This window comes from Rana temporaria, chromosome 6, assembly GCF_905171775.1.
Source record: "Rana temporaria chromosome 6, aRanTem1.1, whole genome shotgun sequence".
In the NCBI taxonomy this organism is placed as follows: Eukaryota; Metazoa; Chordata; class Amphibia; order Anura; family Ranidae; genus Rana; species Rana temporaria.
In genome coordinates, this window is record NC_053494.1 from 46,061,893 (window position 1) to 46,083,690 (window position 21,798).

The 21,798-nt window shown below is 48.2% G+C and overlaps 2 long non-coding RNA genes across 2 annotated transcripts; both read left to right on the forward strand.

Moving 5' to 3' along the window:
- Positions 1-1,158: 1,158 nt before the first annotated feature.
- On the forward strand, positions 1,159-16,890 carry LOC120942628. The gene is made up of 2 exons (XR_005750204.1): positions 1,159-1,448; positions 16,682-16,890. It is a non-coding gene; the product is annotated as an uncharacterized LOC120942628 (long non-coding RNA).
- A 486-nt stretch (positions 16,891-17,376) lies between these two features.
- LOC120942630 lies at positions 17,377-20,507 on the forward strand. The gene is made up of 2 exons (XR_005750205.1): positions 17,377-17,665; positions 20,396-20,507. It is a non-coding gene; the product is annotated as an uncharacterized LOC120942630 (long non-coding RNA).
- Positions 20,508-21,798: the final 1,291 nt, after the last annotated feature.

Sequence of the window (21,798 nt, forward strand, 5' to 3'; positions counted from 1 at the left end):
GGTAGTATAGGGTACTATAATGATGGATTGGGGTAGTATAGGGTATTATAATGATGGATTGGGGTAGTACAGGGTATTATAATGATGGGTTGGGGTAGTACAGGGTATTATAATGATGGGTTGGGGTAGTAGAGGGTATTATAATGATGGGTTGGTATAGTGCAGGGTACTATAATGATGGATTGGGGTAGTATAGTGTATTATAATGATGGATTGGGGTAGTATAGGGTAGTATAGTGTATTATAATGATGGATTGGGGTAGTATAGTGTACTTTAATGATGGGTTGGGGTAGTATAGTGTATTATAATGATGGATTGGGGTAGTATAGGGTAGTATAGGGTATTATAATGATGGATTGGGCTAGTATAGGGTATTATAATGATGGGTTGGGGAAGTATTGGGTATTATAATGACAGATTGGGGTAGTATAGGGTATTATAATGATGGGTTGGGGTAGTATAGGGTATTATAATGATGGATTGGGGTAGTATAGGGTATTATAATGATGGATTGGGGTAGTATAGTGTACTATAATGATGGATTGGGCTAGTATAGGGTATTATAATGATGGGTTGGGGAAGTATTGGGTATTATAATGACAGATTGGGGTAGTATAGGGTATTATAATGATGGGTTGGGGTAGTATAGGGTATTATAATGATGGATTGGGGTAGTATAGGGTATTATAATGATGGGTTGGGGTAGTATAGGGTATTATAATGATGGGTTGGGCTAGTATAGGGTATTATAATGATGGATTGGGGTAGTATAGGGTATTATAATGACAGATTGGGGAAGCATAATTAGGAGAGAGGGGGGGGGTCTATGGTGATGGAGGGGGTGACACCCCTGCCCCGAGGGACAGCCTGACCTGATTGGATGACTGGGGAGACAAGCACCGCCCTCCCCCCATGAACTTGTGATTATCACAAAGCTGGGACAGTGTAGGAGTGGCGATCATTATGATTGCTGCGATCATTCCACACTGCCTACCCCCCAATGTCCCCCCCCCCGAACATCACTGCCCGGCCTCACCTGTAAGGTTACATGGAAAATAATGACACTTACTTTCTCTCCGATAGATTAGTGAAGTCGCTGTGGTTGTAGTACTCGGATGATTCCACCTGGAGCGCTGTCCTGTCCTGTTCGAAAACAAGTGAGTAGAAGACGCTCCCTCGTCCGAATACTGCCTCAAAATGGCGCCGGTGTCAGGCGAGCGGTTTATGACTCATCCACCAGCACGCGCTGCGCTGTGACGTCCCGCCGATCCACAATGTATGCTGGCACGAGACTCGGCAGCTGAAGAGAGGATTAGGATTTCTCCTCCCTCCAGCCTGCAGGTGGCACAAGAGAGCACCTCTGTGCAGTGAGGGAAGGCTGGCTGTGACATGAGGAGTGCGGAGATCTCCGGAGGAAGAACAGAGGAGGGCCAACCATGTCTTCCCGGTAAGGGGCTGTGTGTGAGAGATCTCCCCTCCCCCTCCTCTGTGTGTCATTTATTATTATTATTATTATACACCATTCATATCTCTCCAGTGTGTGACTTTACACTAAGAGCTTACACTCTAATACATGATCTGTCCTGTATACATTCCCCTCTGATCTGTCCTGTGCTATCCTGTATACCTGTCGTGTATATATTCCCCTCTGAGCTATCCTGTATACCTGTCATGTGTATACATTCCCCTCTGATCTGTCCTGTGCTATCCTGTATACCTGTCATGTGTGTATGTGTGTGTGTGTATATATTCATCTCTGATCTGTCCTGTGCTATCCTGTATACCTGTCATGTGTATATATACCCCTCTGATCTGTCCTGTGCTATCCTGTATACCTGTCATGTGTATATATACCCCTCTGATCTGTCTTGTGCTATCCTGTATACCTGTCATGTATACATTCCCCTCTGATCTGTCCTGTGCTATCCTGTATACCTGTCATGTATATATTCCCCTCTGATCTGTCCTGTGCTATCCTGTATACCTGTCATGTGTATATATACCCCTCTGATCTGTCTTGTGCTATCCTGTATACCTGTCATGTATATATACCCCTCTGATCTGTCCTGTGCTATCCTGTATACCTGTCATGTGTATATATATACCCCTCTGATCTGTCCTGAGCTATCCTGTATACCTGTCGTGTAGATATTCCCCTCTGATCTGTCCTGTGCTATCCTGTATACCTGTCATGTGTAGATATTCCCCTCTGATCTGTCCTGTGCTATCCTGTATACCTGTCATGTGTAGATATTCCCCTCTGATCTGTCCTGTGCTATCCTGTATACCTGTCATGTATATATTCCCATCTGTCCTGTGCTATCCTGTATACCTGTCATGTGTATATATTCCCCTCTGATCTGTCCTGGGCTATCCTGTATACCTGTCATGTGTATATATTCCCCTCTGATCTGTCCTGGGCTATCCTGTATACCTGTCATGTATATATACCCCTCTGATCTGTCCTGGGCTATCCTGTATACCTGTCGTGTCGGTTTCAATGCCCCAGCTAAGCCCCTCCCCTGATGACAGTGTTGAGCCCGGTGATTGGTCGCTGGGCTGTAGGAGGCGGGGCTGGGAAGGTCCTATGGAAGTAATGGGGGAGGGGTCACAGATCTCGCCTTGTTATGGACATGCTGGTTCCAGGGCAGTGACTCCTCACCATCCAATCACTGATCTCCATGGGCGGCCCTACAGGCCACAAATGCCGCAAAGTAGATCTTGGTGCGTTTTGCCAGTTTGATGGCGACTAACGCCGCGTCCTCCACACAAATCTCCATTCTCAGAGAGGTGTCACATTTCTATCCCTGAAGAGAGAGTCTCCTTTGTGTGCCACAAAAACACCGGATTTCACACCGGATCCCAAACCGCGAAATGTCACCGCCGCTCCAAGCTGGCCGATCACCAGAAATATTGTGTGTGAGACGTTCCTGTGATTGTTGGTGGAGTCATCCCGACAATAAGATCTCTGATCTCCCCCCCCTCCCTCCTGTGCGTCTGATTCCCCCCCCCCCTGTGTGTCTGATTTCCCCCCCCTCCTGTGCGTCTGATTTCCCCCTCTCCTGTGCGTCTGATTCCCCCCCCCCCCTGTGCGTCTGATTCCCCCCCCCCTCCTGTGCGTCTGATTTCCCCCTCCTGTGCGTCTGATTCTCCCCCCCCCCCCTGTGCGTCTGATTCCCCCCCCCCCCCCTGTGCGTCTGATTCCCCCCCCCCCCCTCGTGTGCGTCTGATTCCCCCCCCCTCCTGTGCGTCTGATTCCCCCCCCCCTCCTGTGCGTCTGATTTCCCCCTCTCCTGTGCGTCTGATTTCCCCCCCCCCCTCCTGTGCGTCTGATTCCCCCCCCCCCCTCCTGTGCGTCTGATTTCCCCCTCTCCTGTGCGTCTGATTTCCCCCTCTCCTGTGCGTCTGATTTCCCCCCCCCCCTCCTGTGCGTCTGATTCCCCCCCCCTCCTGTGCGTCTGATTCCCCCCCCCCCTCCTGTGCGTCTGATTTCCCCCCCCCTCCTGTGCGTCTGATTCCCCCCCCCCCTCCTGTGCGTCTGATTTCCCCCCTCCTGTGCGTCTGATTTCCCCCCCCCCCTCCTGTGCGTCTGATTTCCCCCTCCTGTGCGTCTGATTTCCCCCCCCCCCTCCTGTGCGTCTGATTTCCCCCCCCCCCCCCCTCCTGTGCATCTGATTTCCCCCCCCCTCCTGTGCGTCTGATTCCCCCCCCCCTCCTGTGCGTCTGATTCCCCCCCCCTCCTGTGCGTCTGATTCCCCCCCCCCTCCTGTGCGTCTGATTTACCCCCCCCCCCCCCTCCTGTGCGTCTGATTTCCCCCCCCCCCTCCTGTGCGTCTGATTTCCCCCCCCCCTCCTGTGCGTCTGATTTCCCCCCCCCCTCCTGTGCGTCTGATTCCCTCCCCCCCCCTCCTGTGCGTCTGATTCCCTCCCCCCCCCTCCTGTGCGTCTGATTCCCCCCCCCTCCTGTGCGTCTGATTCCACTCCCCCTTCCTGTGCGTCTGATCTCTGCCCCCCCCTCCCGCGTGTCTGATATCTGTGCCCCCCCCTCCTGCGTGTCTGATATCTGTGCCCCCCCTCCGGCGTATCTTATCTGTGGCGCCCCCCCTCCGGTGTGTCTGATCTCTGGAACCCCCCCCTCTAACGCACGCGGCAATACCTCACATATGTGGTTTGAACGGCGCTTACATATGTCGGTGGGACTTGCGTGTGTGTGTGTGTATGCTTCTGCGTGCGAGCTACTGGGGACAGGGGCATTTTTTTATTTTATTATTGTTTTATTATTTTTTGTAAACATCCCTTGTAATAGGAAAGGTGTGTGACAGGTTTTCTTTATGGCGAGATGGGGGTCAATAAGACCCCCCCCATCTCTCCTCCAGGCTGGAAAGCATTAGATTGTGATTTTTTTTTATCGATCTCATGCTTACTAGCCGCAATCGCGGCTTTGTTTACTTCCAAGTACCCGGGCGTGATGTCATGGCACGGGAGAGCCCAGAGAAGCACCGGATGGCGGCGGGACGTCCCCACCTGCCGCCTATAAGAATGATCAAGCGGCGGAACTGCCGCTATGATCGTTCTTATGGTGCACAGAATCGCCGGGACGAAAGAATGATATCTGAATGATGCCTCTAGCTGCACCCATCATTCAGATATCACCGCACAAAGCCCAGGACATCATATATGACGCCCACCCGGGATGGGAGATCCCCTGTGTGGACGTCGTATGACTATGTGCGGTAGTGAAGTGGTTAAAAGAATGCTAAATCTTGAGGTACCTCAGGTGACTAAAGCCCCATACACACCATCAGATTTTCTGCAGATTTTTGTCTTCAGATTTACCAAAACCATATAATATGAGGTCAAACCTTAATTAAGAGTTTCAATTTATATGCAATCAGGCAGGCCCTCGCACTACATGGTTTTGATAAATCTGAAGACCAAATTCTGCAGAAAATCTGATGGTGTGTATGGGGCTTTATACACCTTGTTATGGCGGACACATCAGACACTTTTTTTTTTACACATTTTTGGGACCATTGTCATTTTCACAGCAAAAAGTGGCATAAAAATGCACTAATGACTGTGAAAATTACAATGGAAGTGAAGGGGTTAACCAGGAGGGGGCGCTAAGGGGTTAAGTGTGTCCTAAGGGAGTGATTCTTACTGTAGGGGGGCGTGGCAGGACGTGTGACATCACTGATCGCCATTCCCTATAACGGGGAACAGATGATCAGTGACACTGCCACAGAGAAGAACGGGGAAGGTGTGTTTACACTCGCCTCTCCCCGTTCTTCAGCTCCTGAACACCGGCGGCGATGGGGTCACGGATCTTCGGACCGGGTTGCAAGAGCGCTGCAGGCGACGCTCGCGTGACCAATGGCTGAACAATTAAAGGGCAACCTACCTGTGCCCAGCCGTGCCATTCTGCCAACGTTAGGCGGTCCTTAAGTGATTAGTTTTATAGTATATTTTATGTCATTACCATGACCTTCTCAAGAAAGAAAAATCGCACTCCTGATGTGTCTCATATGTGAGCATTATTTGTTGTTTGTACCCTTTGTAGGGCCAGGAAAATGTCCTTATTGTTTTTATTTATTATTAGTTAAAGAAAAATCCTTCTTTATATTGACTGAATATTTATTTATTTATTACTACCAAAAAATACCACCAAATAAAAAAAATTAAAATTTCCCACTCCTGATGCTCATGAGCAGGGCTCTCAAAGTACCGGCCCGCGGACCGGTTATAAATGGCCTGAAGGCGGGGGGGGGGGGGGGGGGGGCTAGATCTGTGCCCTGATGGTTAATAATGCGTTTGCTGGGGGTTAAAGCGGGAGTTCACCCGAAAACAATTTTTTAACATTAGATTGGGCCTAATTACGGGAAGCAGAATCGGGTGTTTTGTTTAAAATCAATGCAGTACTTACCGTTTTACAGATAGATGTTCTCCGCCGCTTCCGGGTATGATCTTCGGGACTGGGCGTTCCTATTTGATTGACAGCCTTCCGACGGTCGCATACAGCGCGTCACGAGTTGCCGAACGTCGGTGCGGCTCTATACGGCGCCTGCGCACCGACGTTCGGCTACTTTCGGAAACTGGTGACGCGCTGTATGCGACGGTCGGAAGGCTGTCAATCAAATAGGAACGCCCAGTCCCGCAGCCCATACCCGGAAGCGGCGGAGAGCATCTATCTGTAAAACGGTAAGTACTGCATTGATTTTAAATAAAACACCCGATTCTGCTTCCCGTAATTAGGCCCAATCTAGTGTTAAAAATAGATTTTTTGGGTGAACCTCCACTTTAATAATGCGTCTGCTTACACCAGTGCTGGGGGTTAATAATGCGTTTTGCTGGGGGTTAATGATGCGTTTGCTGACACCAGTGCTGTGTGTGTGTGTGTGGTGGATAGTGTAGTTTGTGTAGTGGTCAGTATAAGAATCAGGTAGGTTAGTGTAGTGGTCAGTGTGTGTAGTGTGGTGTTTATTGGTCTGTGGGTAGAGTATTGTGTAGCGGTCAGTGTGGTCAGTATAGGCATCAGGTAGGTCAATGTGGTGTGTAGTGGTCAGTGTATAGTATAGTATAGTGGGTGGTGTAGTGGTCAGTATAGGAATCGGGTGATGTGTATAGTATATTGTATAGGAATCAGGTAGGTCAGTGTGTAGTGTAGCGGTTAGTGTGTAGTTATAGTGGTCAGCAAGGGTCGACAATATCCGGGCGCCAGGTCGTAATTGCGACAAATTGTGACCTGGCGCCCGTGGCATCGCTGCCTCAATTACCGGCCGCCGCGGGCCCACCGCGATCGCGTATCTCCGTGCGCCCCCACCTCGTGATCGCGGCAGGCCCGCGACAGCCGATGTTTGAGGCCGCGGCTTTGCGGCCTTGTGAAGTCCCAAGCTCTTCCTTCTGTGAGCTGGTGCCATCTGGTGGTGGCCGTTGGCATTACAAGTTAAACAGCAATTCATTTTTTAATATTTTTTATGTGACCTGGCTACCCGATCCCTGGATTTAAAGGACCTCTGAGAACGCTTCTCTGCCGATTACCGTTAACACACTACTATGCAATATTGATCCCTAGAGGGTCTCCTAGTTCCGGTAAGGGTCAGTGTGTTCTTTCTGGTGGTGGTGCCCCCTCTTCTTTTCACAGTGTCTGTTATTACTAGTCACTGGGAGTTAGCCAGAGTGTCCGTTCACCATACTTTTTTGCACTATTGTTTTCTTTGTTTTTCTTTTTTACTGGGCCGAGTCCTTTGAAGTTGGAGTTTCTGCAACAATCCAGATTGGATCTTTCATTGTTTACATCGTGGATGGCTCATTTTGATCCTTGGGATCTATATTTCTGGTAAGGGTCAGCTTGAATGTGTTTACCCGGATACAGATCCAGCATTATCCACAAGATTTGATCCAGCATTATCCACAGAATTGAACTCATTTATTCTTTTTGGATTTATACACGTTTGTTTTCTTCCTTGTTACATGTGTACACATATTGGGACTTTGTATACAGTTGACCTTGGGGTCATCATTAAGAGGTGTCTTTAGCACAACTTTTTTATTTTTTCATATGGTCACCCATATACCCCTTTTTTTAGCGCAACTCCCATTCATATTATCTGTTTTTATGTTGTATAACATTTTTGAGTTGCTGCTGTTCTAGAACCTGCTGTTTTGGTATGCGCATTTTTTCACTTTCTATAGCAATTCATTTTTCACTGCCATCTCCTTCCCTCTAATTAGAACCCCCAAACATTATATATATTTTTAATTCTAACACCCTAGAGAATAAAATGGCGATCGTTGCAATACTTTCTGTCACACCGTATTTGCGCAGCGGTCTTACAAGCGCAATTTTTTTGGGAAAAAATACACTTTTTTTTTTAATTAAAAAATAAGACAACAGTAAAGTTATCACAATTTTTCTTTAAATTGTGAAAGATAATGTTACGCTGAGTAAATTGATACCCAACATGTCACGCTTCAAAATTGCGTCCGCTCGTGGAATGCCGACAAACATTTACCCTTTAAAATCTCCATAGGCGACGTTTAAAAAATTCTACAGGTTGCATGTTTTGAGTTACAGAAGTGGTCTAGGGCTAGAATGATTGCTCTCGCTCTAACGATCGCGGCGATACCTCACGTGTGGTTTGAATACCGTTTACATATGTGAGCGCTACTCACGTTAGTGTTCGCTTCTGCGCGCAAGCTCGTCGGGACGGGGCGCGTTTTCTGGCTCCTAACTTTTTTAGCTGGCTCCTAGATTCCAAGCAAATTTGTCAAAGCCCGGTGGTCAGTATAGGAATCGGGTAGGTTAGTGTGGTGTGGTCGCTTGTAGGAATCAGGTAGGTTAGTGTAAGCAATGAGATAGGTCAGTGTATTGTGTAGTGGTCAGTATAGGAATCGGGTAGGTTAGTGTGGTGTGTAGTGTAGCGGTCGATGTAGGAATCGGGTAGGTTAGTGTAAGGGTCAGTATGGTGTGTGTAGTGTATTGTGGATAGTGTATTGTGTAGTGGTCAGTATAGGAATCGGGTGATGTGTAGTGTAGTGGTCGGTGGATAGTGTATTGTATAGGAATCGGGTAGGTCAGTGTGTACAGTAGTGTTCGATGTTGGTGTAAGGAATGAAAGGTCGGTGTATTGTGTAGTGGTCAGTATAGGAATCGGGTAGGTCGGTGCAGTGGTTGATTGTAGGAATCGGGTAGGTCGGTCTAGTGGTTGATTGTAGGAATCGGGTAGGTTAGTGTAAGGGTCAGTGTAGTGGTCAGTATAGGAATCAGGTAGGTTAGTGTGTCACTATAGGAACCATGTAGGTCAGTATAGGAATCGGGTAGATTAGTGGTCAGGTAGGTTGGTGTAGGAATCAGGTAGGTCAGTACTATTGTAGGAAGGAAAGGGACTCGGGGAGTGCGAAAGTCCGCAGGTTTGGGGGCGCAAATGATTTGCCTTGTCCCGGGCGCTGACAACCCACGCTATGCCATTGCCTCCACCTATCATCTGAATGCATGTGCTTCCACTGTGGAGTCACTTATAAGTTGGTGATGGGGACTACAGATACCAGGGTGCCTTGACGAGAATCTGTAGCTTACGCATGCATTTAAAAATGTGTGCAGACTAAAGCCTGGTTTTTAATGCATACTGTTAGACAGGTTGATTTGGTTGTCTGCGAGCTGGTCGGTAAGTAAGCTTGTGTTTGTTTTTTGTTTTTTTTTCTTTGCCCTGTTTATAATGGTGGTGATGGCAGGACTGTGATAGTGTGTCAGACAATCTGACAGTAACTGAAACTGGGTGGGAACTGACTGACATCACCAGTGGCACTAATACAGTGATCGGTGATGATACTATGCACTGTGACTGTACTAATGACACTGGCTGGGAAGGGGTTAACCTCTCTGATTAATCACAGGGTTTAGAGTGTGCCTAAGCAGTGTTAATGTGTGTACAGTATTATGTGCTGCTTTTTACTAAATATCTTTTTGTTCCTTCTCCCTGCGGGCGCTGTACCCACAAGAGGCCAGCGACGTACAGGTACATGGTGTCTTTAGGAGCCGCCTGTCCACAGTACAAAGCGGGTGGGCAGTCCTAAAGAGGCGATTACAAAGTCATTTTAGACAACTCTGCACTCCCAACCTTGTGGTAACAGTTTGGGGAAGGCCATTGTCTGGTCCAGCATGACTGTACCCCTGTGTACAATGCCAGCTTCATGAAGACATGGTTTGGTGTGGAGGAACTTGAGTGTCCTATTCAGAGCCCCGACCTCAACCCCACCGATCACCATTGGGAATTGGAAAGCAGATTGCAAGCCAGGTCGGTTCATCCAACATCACTAACTGTCCTCACAAATGTATTTTGGCTGAATGGGCACACATTTCCACAGGCTTCCTCCACTGGACAACCTTTCCAGAAGAGTGTAGGATGTAATGGCTGTAGGTGGAAACTATGGTTTTGGAATGGGATGACCAACAAGCTCATATAGGTGTGATGACAAGGTGTTGTGAGAGATTAGCTCGTGGGGATCACCTTTTCTGAAATCACAGTCTGTAAGCAGGCACTTTCTTTTAAGTCTGGCGGATGCCAGATTTTATTTATAAACGGTTTGCAGATTAAAATAAACGAAACAGTAAATTAAATCCTTGCCGTCCGGCGCTAAACTAAACAAACAGGATCTCCTCTCTATACAGTGTGGGGCTAGTCCCTGACACCCACAAAACATGCAGTAAAGCAAACCTTTTCAGTCCAGCACTCAGCGCTCCCCTCACTCAGGTCCCTTCCTGAGTTTCAAGCCAGAGCCCTGTTGTGCTCTCTTCCTGGACATTTAAAGTCCAGCTGATTGTGGACTCCAGTGGACCCAAACATCCGGACCGGAATTCTAGCCAGGCCCAGAGGCTGTAAAACCCGGAATGGATTCCGGTTCAGTCTCTCATAATGGAACGTATGCGAGGTGAAATGTACCTATGATCATGTATCGCACCTCGCATACTGTCACATATCCTCCCCCTCTGCTCAAGCCCCTGCGGCTGAGCACTTGACCCAACCATACAGTGCACACGGGAGAGGGCATCTGCATTATTTTGGAGCTTCCCTGGCCTGTGCTCCACCGTAAATTTAAAAGGCTGTAGAGCCAGGAACCACCTTGTCACACGAGCATTTTTCTCCCTGTTATCACACATCCACTTCAGGGGAGCATGGTCTGTGACCAGCTTAAATGACCTCCCCAGTAGGTAATACCTCAGGGAGTCTAAGGCCCACTTAATGGCGAGACACTCCTTTTCTACGATGGCATAATTTTTCTCGTGCTTGTTCAGCTTCCTGCTCAGGTATACCACTGGGTGCTCCTCACCATCCCTGATCTGTGACAGTACGGCCCCTAGTCCCACCTCAGAGGCATCCGTCTGTATAACAAACTCCTGGCTAAAATCCGGGGTTACTAGTACGGGTACCATACAAAGAGCCTGTTTTAACTTCTGAAATGCCCCCTCGGCTTCGGGGTTCCATTTGACCATGACCGACCCCTTACCCTTCGTTAGATCGGTCAAGGGGGCGGCAATGGTGGCAAAATTGGGTATAAAACGCCTGTAATACCCCGTAATGCCCAGGATGGCCCTCACTTGTTTTTTATTGACTGGTTGGGGCCATTTTTGAATTGCCTCAATCTTATTGGTCTGCGGCTTGACCATCCCCCGGCCAATAATGTACCCAAGGTATTTGGCCTCCTCCAGGCCTATGGCACATTTCTTTGGATTGGCCGTGAGACGTGCTTCCCTAAGGGAATCTACGACCGCTTGTACACGGAGCAGGTGCGATTCCCAATCTGGGCTGTGGATGACCACATCGTCCAAGTACGCCGCTGCATACGAGCGATGTGGTCTCAAAATTTTGTCCATCATTCGCTGGAATGATGCAGGGGCTCCGTGCAGACCAAACGGCATCCGCTTATACTGAAACGAGCCCTCAGGAGTGGAAAAGGCAGTCTTCTCCTTGGCCAATTCAGTAAGCGGTATCTGCCAATAACCTTTCGTTAGGTCTAGGGTCGTTATGTAGCGAGCCTGTCCCAACCTGTCCACAAGTTCGTCGACCCGGGGCATCGGGTAGGCGTCAAATTTGGACACACTGTTAAGTTTTCTAAAATCATTACAAAACCTAATACTGCCATCAGGTTTTGGGACCAGCACTATGGGACTTGACCACTCACTGTGAGACTCCTCGATCACATCCAACTCTAACATATTTTTTATTTCTTACGCAACTGCCTCTCGCCGGGCCTCTGGAATTCTATATGGTTTTACATTTACCCGAACCCCTGGTTCCGTCACTATGTCATGTTGGATCGTGTTGGTCAGTCCGGGTAAGGGGGAGAAAAAGTCTCTATTTTTCTGCACGAATGCCCTAACGTCACTTTGCTGTGCTACGGACAGGGAATCCGTGATGGGAACGTCAGGTATCACGGGTATCCGGTCTGTTGGAAGTGGGGACGTGGCCAGTAAAGTCTCTCGGTCCTTCCAGGGCTTTAAGAGATTTACATGGTAAATTTGGTGTGGTTTCCTTTTCCCTGGCTGGTAGACTTTGTAGTTTACCTCCCCCACCCTTTGGACAACCTCAAAGGGACCCTGCCACTTGGCTAAAAACTTGCTTTCTACCGTGGGAACCAGTACCAACACTCTGTCCCCCGGGTTGAAAGTACGGACCTTGGCACCCCGGTTATAGACCCTCCTTTGGGCCTCCTGGGCTCGCTCCATATGTTCCCGTACTAGGGGCAGAACGGCTGCGATTCGGTCCTGCATCAAGGAGACATGCTCTATGATGCTCCTATATGGACTGACCTCTCCTTCCCACGTTTCTTTAGCAATATCTAGCAGGCCCCTGGGATGCCTACCATACAAGAGCTCAAAGGGGGAATAGCCTGTGGAGGCCTGTGGAACCTCTCGTATGGCAAACATGAGATATGGTAGCAAAAAATCCCAGTCTCTCCCATCCTTGTCGACCACCTTTTTCAACATACTCTTCAATGTTTTATTAAACCTTTCGACCAGACCATCTGTCTGGGGGTGGTAGACAGAAGTACGGAGATGGGAGATTTTGTACAATCTACACAATTCCTTGGTAACCCTTGACATAAAAGGGGTGCCTTGATCGGTCAAGATCTCTTTTGGGATCCCTACTCGACTAAACACCTGGACTAATTCCTTGGCAATAACCTTGGCGGAGGTGTTACGCAAGGGTATGGCCTCAGGATAGCGAGTCGCATAGTCCAGGATCACCAGAATATGCTGGTGACCTCGGGCAGATTTCACGACCGGCCCCACCAGGTCCATGCCAATCCTTTCAAAGGGGACCTCAATTATTGGTAGAGGAACAAGGGGGCTGCGAAAATGGGGCGATGGTGCTGACATTTGGCACTCGGGGCACGATTCACAGTACTCCTTGACCTCTGCATGCAAACCGGGCCAGAAGAATCTTTGGGTGATTCTCTCCCTGGTTTTTTCGACCCCGAGATGTCCCCCCATTACGTGACCATGAGCCAGGTCTAGCACCACCCTGCGAAAGGGTTTGGGAACCAGTAGCTGTTCTACCTCTTCCTCTCCATGTTTTATCACCCGATATAACAAATTGTTTTTAATTGCCATGTAGGGAAAGGACACCACCCAATTAGGATCCACCGGTTCCCCATCCAACACCTTAACATTTTCCCTGGCATTCATGAGGGTGGGCTCTCGCAGCTGCTCGGTACAGAAATCCTCCCTCCTGACCTCCAAGTCGGGTACCACATTTTGGCTACTCTCCATGTCAGGGTCAGGCGAGGTTTCCTGTTCGTTACCCTCAGGCTGGGTGCTAGCTTCTAAGTCCTCCGGTTCCCCAGCCATGGCAGGGAATGGTGGAGGATCTCCGGCCTCCTCGATCCCACCAACAGCATGCCCTTCCCTTTGGCAAAACGGGTCTGGTGAGAGTTCCCATGTTTCCCCAGTAGGGGGAGCGCTATCTACGGGCCTCCCTTCACTCTCCCATAACTTCCAAAAATGAGGAAAGTCTCTCCCCACTAAGGCTTCATGGAGCAGTGAAGGTACCACCCCCACTGAATGTGTTACACAGCCCCAGGGGGTATCAACCTCAACCACCGCTGTCTGGTAGTCCCGAGTGTCCCCATGGATGCATATTACCCCAATACAACTGGGGTGTAGTTTTGCGGGGTCTACACACGCACTCCTGACTAAGGTCACCACACTACCAGAGTCTAGCAGGGCTGTAAGAGGCTTGCCATCTATTGAAATAACGCACATTTGTTTTTCAAGGCGACTCTGACTTGTCGCAACACATGCGACCTGTGCAAACAGAGAAATGCGTCTTACCCTATCAACATAATCACATTGCATAGGTTCATCATTTAGAGGGCAGTTTGCAGCAATATGGCCTAATGCATGGCAACGAAAACACCGTATTTGCCCTACCCCCAGTCCTCTTACCGGTCCCAAAAACCTTCCTGGCTTCTTTGGCCAGTCTCCAGGTCTAGGACCTACAGTCTCATCTGCTGTAACAACAGTCTTATCCACTCTCCCCAAACTCTTGAACCCCGGAACAGTCTTACCCGAACCGTTGGGAGATCTTGCACCCCGAGACACACCGAAGTGGGGCGTAGGTGGGTTTATCAAGTCCTCAGTAGCACTGTACCTCTCCACTAGGTCCACCATTTGGGCTGCAGTGTTGGGGTCCCCCTGTCCGACCCACTTTTTCAGGGTAGCAGGGAGCGCACGCAGGTACCGGTTCATTACCACACGCTCCACAATCTGGGGGCTGGTCAGAGTCTCTGGCTGCAACCACTTCCTGGTGAGGTGGACCAGGTCAAACATTTGTGACCGGGGTGGCTTGTTGCTGGAATAGGACCACTGATGCACGCGCTGGGCCCGGACTGCCATGGTGACACCCAAGCGTGCGAGTATTTCTGTCTTTAGAGTCTCATAGTCCTGGGCCTTATCTGGTTCTAGGTCAAAATAGGCCTTTTGGGGTTCTCCTGTTAGGAATGGGGCCAATAGTCCCGCCCACTGCTCTTTTGGCCATCCTTCGCGGTCAGCGACTCTCTCGAAAGTCGCCATGTACGCCTCAACATCATCCGCCGGTGTCATCTTTTGCAGGTGGTAGGAAGCACGTACAATCTTTGGTTCCGCTAACACCGGAGGTGCGGACCCCTTTTTCAGTTCCACCAGAGCTTCGGCGAACTGTCGGTTCATCTCCTGCTGGGCAGCGTGTTGTGCTGCAACGGCCTCTGCGACTTGGCGGTGTTGTGCTGCAGCGGCCTCTGCGACTTGGCGGTTTATCTCCTGCTGGGCAGCCTGTTGTGCTGTAGCGGCCTCTGCGACTTGGCGGTTGGTTTCCCGCTGGGCTGCATTGGCCTGTAGCAGGGCCTTTAATATTTCTTCCATTTTCAGAAAAGTGCCCGCTGAATCCACCACGTGTGAGAGATTAGCTCGTGGGGATCACCTTTTCTGAAATCACAGTCTGTAAGCAGGCACTTTCTTTTAAGTCTGGCGGATGCCAGATTTTATTTATAAACGGTTTGCAGATTAAAATAAACGAAACAGTAAATTAAATCCTTGCCGTCCGGCGCTAAACTAAACAAACAGGATCTCCTCTCTATACAGTGTGGGGCTAGTCCCTGACACCCACAAAACATGCAGTAAAGCAAACCTTTTCAGTCCAGCACTCAGCGCTCCCCTCACTCAGGTCCCTTCCTGAGTTTCAAGCCAGAGCCCTGTTGTGCTCTCTTCCTGGACATTTAAAGTCCAGCTGATTGTGGACTCCAGTGGACCCAAACATCCGGACCGGAATTCTAGCCAGGCCCAGAGGCTGTAAAACCCGGAATGGATTCCGGTTCAGTCTCTCATAATGGAACGTATGCGAGGTGAAATGTACCTATGATCATGTATCGCACCTCGCATACTGTCACAGTGTCCATAGACTTTTGGCCATATAGAATATAAAGAATCAGTTGCTCGATCTCTAACTCCAGTCTTTAACACTAAAATATCAGATTTGGGTGGACTGATCCTTTTTAAAGCTGAGACCTCCCCGTCTCATACCCATAACACAGCAGAGCCTATCTGATTGGTGCTCAGCAGGGGTCAAGTCCTGGGGGAAAAGGTGTGGGAACTCCCACCCAAGATCCTCTCCCCCACCAAAAAAAAGAAAAATGATACGCTCATATGCATGATTACTAAACCACTTTTTTTTTTCGATCCTTGGTAATCCTTTATGTTACTGCCCGCTTCCTGTATATGGATTCATCGGGTAGTGTGCGGGTATTCCGTCACTTCCTCGATGCCGCATTGTCTCCTGGGAGCTTTTGTCATTGTTCCCAGGAGACATTGCGGAGGTAGATTTAGAAAGAAGCAAGTTCTTTCTAAATCCCGCGATAACTTGCGGCAGACCTCCGCAATGTCTCCTGGGAACAATGACAAAAGCTCCCAGGAGACAATGCGGCATCGAGGAAGTGACGGAATGCCCGCACACTACGCGATGAATCCATATACAGGAAGCGGGCAGTAACATAAAGGATTACTAAGGTTCGCCTGCCCCTGACAGTGACTCGATCTGGGCATCGTCACTTAGTGAAGGATTGGCTCGGGCGGCTCGGCTGCTCTAGTCCTGCAAAGGGAACTGCGTTCCTGCTGTGAAAAAAGAGCTGGGACTCCGTTCCCACGCATTCCCGCAGGACTTGAGTCCTGGTGCTCAGCCATTCTTAGAAAGTGATGTATTCTAAAGAGAGGCAGCCTGATGATGTCAAAACCTCTGACTTGGCCAATCGGTGGAAGTTTTGTATTTATTGCTAGAATACATTGCTTTCTATGAATGGCTGAGGTGATCAAATACCACCAAAAGAAAGCTCTATTTGTGGGGAAAAAACAACATCAATTTTGTTTGGGAGCCACGTCGCACGACCGCACATTTGTCAGTTAAAGCGACGCAGTACCGAATCGCAAAAAGTAGCCTGGTCTTTGGCCATCCAAATGGTCTGGGGCTTAAGTGGTTAATGTTACCCCAACATTTCATATTGCTGATTATGTGTCTGTGTATCCATGTACTTGTGCTAAAAAGAATCCTGTTGCATTGCTTCCTTTGTGTGAAATCCCCGGTGCTCCTTCCAGTTGTCATCCTTTTCCGATTTCAAATGACATTCTTGTCTCTGTCCTTTTTTTCATTTCAGGTTGCTGAGAAAGTGAAACATTTCTTCAGGATGTACTCCATTAATGGGCACAAAATGACGGCCCTGAGGCCGGCATACCATGCCGAGAGCTACAGCCCCGATGATAACCGGTTTGACCCCCGACCATTGCTGTATGATGCATCGTGGACATCAATTTAATCAGTTTTTCATTTCCATACTAAATGTTGAATATAATTTATTTTTCTACTGACTTGTTTTTTCCTCGGCTACACATAGAAACCAATTGCGGCTTTCTCCTGATGAAGTGGGCGTTGTCCCATGATATGCATAGAGATTACAGTGTCTGTACAAGATGTATTATTTTGCTATCAAGGGTGTGGTCTTTGTGGACCGTGTAATCAGGACCATGGGAGGGACATGTCAGTTGCTAAAAGGTACTCCATATTCCCATTGCACACGTTCCTGGAAAAGCTCTCAAGGGATTGGGTGCTGCAGGAACAACTAGCTGGGAACTGGTTCAGAAGTCACAAGGAAAATGTCTGCCAGCACACCATGGATCAACAAGGAAGCGTCCAAGCGATTTGTTTAATGCATGATCACATCAAAAGAGTAGTGCAACGTTTCAGAGTCACATAGGACCCCTTCGTCATGTTACATGCCTGACGAAGGGGTCCTACGCGACTCCAAAATGTTGCATTACTCATTTGATGTGATCATGCATGAAACAATTCGCTTGGATGCTTCCTTGTTGATCCATGGTGTGCTGGCAATCATTTTTCAGTTGCTAAAAGGTGCCCCTCTTTATCATGTTGGAACGTTGGCAAAGTTTTGGTACATTTTCTCAGATATTGGTAAGGATATTTTCAATGCTTGATTGTAAAGAACGATCAATTAGACAGCGTGGTGGGGTCAGTTTGGTAACCTGGCTTTTGGGTAATGTTGGCCACTTTGTGGGTGGACAGTGGTCTGTAAACAGTTATTTGTTTGGTGTAAGATATTGCTGCTTGAGTCATAGTGACTAGGGTTGTCCCGATACCGATACTGGTATCGGGACCGATACCAAGCATTTGCCCGAGTACTTGTATTCGGGCAAATGCTCCCGATGCTTCACCCGATACTTGTCCTGTGTCCTCCTCCAGCCCCCCCTCCCTTTTTCTGCAGTCTCTCTCCCTCTGTGCCCCCCCCCCGCCGTGTTTTCCTTCTCCTCCGTGTCCCCTGCTGTTTCCTTCTCCTCCGTGTCCCCTGCTGTTTCCTTCTCCTCCGTGTCCCCTGCTGTTTCCTTCTCCTCCGTGTCCCCTGCTGTTTCCTTCTCCCTCCGTGTCCCCTGCTGTTTCCTTCTCCCTCCGTGTCCCCTCCTGTTTCCTTCTCCCTCCGTGTCCCCTGCTGTTTCCTTCTCCCTCCGTGTCCCCTGCTGTTTCCTTCTCCCTCCGTGTCCCCTGCTGTTTCCTTCTCCCTCCGTGTCCCCTGCTGTTTCCTTCTCCCTCCGTGTCCCCTGCTGTTTCCTTCTCCCTCCGTGTCCCCTGCTGTTTCCTTCTCCCTCCGTGTCCCCTGCTGTTTCCTTCTCCCTCCGTGTCCCCTGCTGTTTCCTTCTCCCTCCGTGTCCCCTGCTGTTTCCTTCTCCCTCCGTGTCCCCTGCTGTTTCCTTCTCCCTCCGTGTCCCCTGCTGTTTCCTTCTCCCTCCGTGTCCCCTGCTGTTTCCTTCTCCCTCCGTGTCCCCTGCTGTTTCCTTCTCCCTCCGTGTCCCCTGCTGTTTCCTTCTCCCTCCGTGTCCCCTGCTGTTTCCTTCTCCCTCCGTGTCCCCCGCCGATGTTTCCTTCTCTCCTCTGTGTCCTCCGCTGTTTCCTCCTCTTCCCCGTGCCCCCGCCGCTGTTTCCTTCTCTCCCCCGTGCGTCCCCCCCTGTTTCCTTCTCTCCCCCGTGCGTCCCCCCCTGTTTCCTTTTCTCCTCCGTGCGTCCCCCGCTGTTTCCTTCTCTCCCCTGTGCCCCCCCGGAACTGTCCGAATGGAGAGCGGCGGTAGGAGCCGGTAAATCCGGCTCCTTACTGTTCCGAATGGACAGAGTCAGCGATGACTCTGTCCATTCACAGAACTGAAACATCGTAAACTGTGATTACAATGTTTCAGTTTATGAATGAAGAGAAGACACTGTCTTCTCTCCTTTCATTTTCAGCGCAGCTGATGCTGCTGAGAAAGGGACTGGGGAATCTGTTTCCCTAGTCCCTTTCTCTGTCTCAAAGGGGAGATGTCAGAGGTCTGTTAAGACCCCTGATATCTCGCCAAAGCCCCCCCAACAGGGCTGATTAAAAAAAAAAAAAATTGCAAAAAATAAATAAAATAATAAAACAAAAATGTAAATAGTAATAAAAAATTTAAAAACACACTGACAATCCACTACCCCCCCCCCCCCCTCTAATTTTTTTTTTTAACCACTTCCAGACCGCTGTACGCATATATGCGTCCACACTTTAAAGATGGATATCTCGGTAACGGCAGCAGCTGCTGCCACAACCGAGGTATCTATCTTTAGTGTGAGCGGACCTGTTAACGATAACGGCGGTCTCCGCGGCGCATTCGCCGCGAGATCGCCGTTATCGGCGGCGGGAGAGGGGCCCCCCCTCCCGCCGCTCTCCTGCGCCCTCCGCCGCTTACCGTAGCCGTCGGTAGCGGCGGAGGAGATCGGGACTGTTCGGCAAGTGACTGGGGATGCGAGTGAGGGAAAAATCGCCCCCACCCGTCCCCATAGCTCTGCTGGGCGGAAGTGACGTCAAAACGTCAGTCCCGCCCAGCGTCTTAAAGAAACATTTTATTTTTTTTGTCATTTGAAAAAATGACAGTTTCAATTTTTTTTTTTTTTTTTTTTTGCATTTTAGTCTAAATATGAGATGTGAGGTCTTTTTGACCCCAGATCTCATATATAAGAGGACCTGTCATGCTTTTTTCTATTACAAGGGATGTTTACATTCCTTGTAATAGGAATAAAAGTGATCATTTATTATTCTTTTTTTTTTTTCCAGTGTAAAAAATTATAAAATTAAATAAAAAAAATAAGAAAAAAAAATATATATTTTAAAGCGCCCAGTCCCGATGAGCTCGCGCGCAGAAGCGAACGCATACGTGAGTAGCGCCTGCATATGAAAACGGTGTTCAAACCACACAAGTGAGGTATCGCCGCGATCGTTAGAGCGAGAGCAATAATTCTAGCCCTAGACCTACTCTGTAACTCAAAAAATGCAACCTGTAGAATTTTTTAAACGTTGCCTATCGAGATTTTTAAGGGTAAAAGTTTGACGCCATGCCACGAGCGGGCGCAATTTGTAAGCGTGACATGTTGGGTATCATTTTACTCGGCGTAACATTATCTTTTACAATATATAAAAAAAATTGGGCCAAATACGGTGTGACAAAAAGTATTGCAATGATCACCATTTTATTTTCTAGGGTGTTAGAAAAAAATAAATATATAATGTTTGGGGGTTTTAAGTAATTTTTTAGCAAAAAAAAATGTTTTAGTCTTGTCAACCCCGAATCTGAAAAACACCCAAAGTAGAGAAGTGGTTAAAAAAAAAACGCCACTGTAAAAAATAAAAATAAAATAAAGAAAAAAGAAAAAAAACAAAAGAAAAAAAACGCAACTGTCACATCACATTAAAAAAAAAAAAAAAGTATCGGTATCGGCGAGTACTTGAAAAAAAGTATCGGTATTTGTACTCGGTTTTAAAAAAAGTGGTATCGGGACAACCCTAATAGTGACTAAGCATTTTGGTCTGTTATTGGTTAACAGCTGTTCTGCTTGATATTAAAGATTAACGTTTATTTCATAATTAAAATTGATTTAAACCCAATAAAGCGTCTGCGGACTGAACTTTACCACGATCTTTGCTGTGTGCTTACTTAATTATAGACGTATGTTGTTACGGTATTATATGTCCCCAGAGAGACATGTACACCACAGTCACCATAGCCCTCTATTTAGAATATACAGTAATTAATGTAAAAACATATGGGTGATAGGGGTGTACAATCCCATGCTAGGGCCACAAAAGAAAAAAGAAAAGTAGAACCATGGAATTGTTATCCCTATCACCCATATGTTTTTAAATCAATTATATTCTTAATAGAAGGTGGTAACTGTGGTGTACATGCCTCTCTATGGCTGCTTTGCTGGCTCTTTTTGTTTTGTGTTTTAGGTCAGTGGTTCTTAACCCTGTCCTCAAGTACCCCCAACAGGCCATGTTTTCAGGTTTTCTTTTATCTTGCACAGGTGCTTTAAATCAGAGTCAATGGCTTGGTATTTTGGACAGCTATTTTATCTAAGAGAAATTCCCAAAACATGGCCTGTAGGGATACTTAAAGGGGTTGTAAAGGTAAAAAAAATATCCCTAAATAGCTTCCTTTACCTTAGTGCAGTCCTCCTTCACTTACCTCATCCTTCCATTTTGCTTTTAAATGTCCTTATTTCTTTTGAGAAATCGTCACTTCCTGTTCTTCTGTCTGTAACTACACACAGTAATGCGAGGCTTTCTCCCTGGTGTGGAGAAAGCCTCTTGAGGGGGAGGGGGCAAGCAGGAGGGCCAGGACGCTCTCCACTTTGCAGATAGAGAAAGGAGCTGTGTGTTAGTGGGGGTCCTGACACTCCTTCTCGCCCCCTCCACCCTCAAGTGTGTAGTGACAGACAGCAGAACAGGAAGTGAGGGTTTCTCATAAGAAATAAGGACATTTAAAAGCAAAATGGAAGGATGAGGTAAGTGAAGAAGGACTGCACTAAGATAAAGGAAGCTATTTAGGGAAAAACATTTTTACCTTTACAACCCCTTTAACCGTAGGACAGGGTTGAGAACCACTGTTTTAAGTGACAAGCTGCTGAGCGCTGGATTAGTGACAAATCTTTTGGTGGCAAACAGCTGGCCAAGTTAGCATTTACTTCAGGTCAGTCCTCCAGACTCACCTCTGGATTATATTCAGCTTTCCTTTTGGATCTTTTGACCTGCTCCCTCACCCACCCTCCCGTTTCTTATTCCACCCTCCCCTTTCTTATTTTTTTCCTCATTGCAGTCCATCTTTATGGGGTATTGTGTGGTACCTGGCATGGTGAAGGGTCCTTTAGTAGTGGGGGGAGATTGGTGATTTAGTTCCTCCCATGCACTCCCATGTGCAAGGT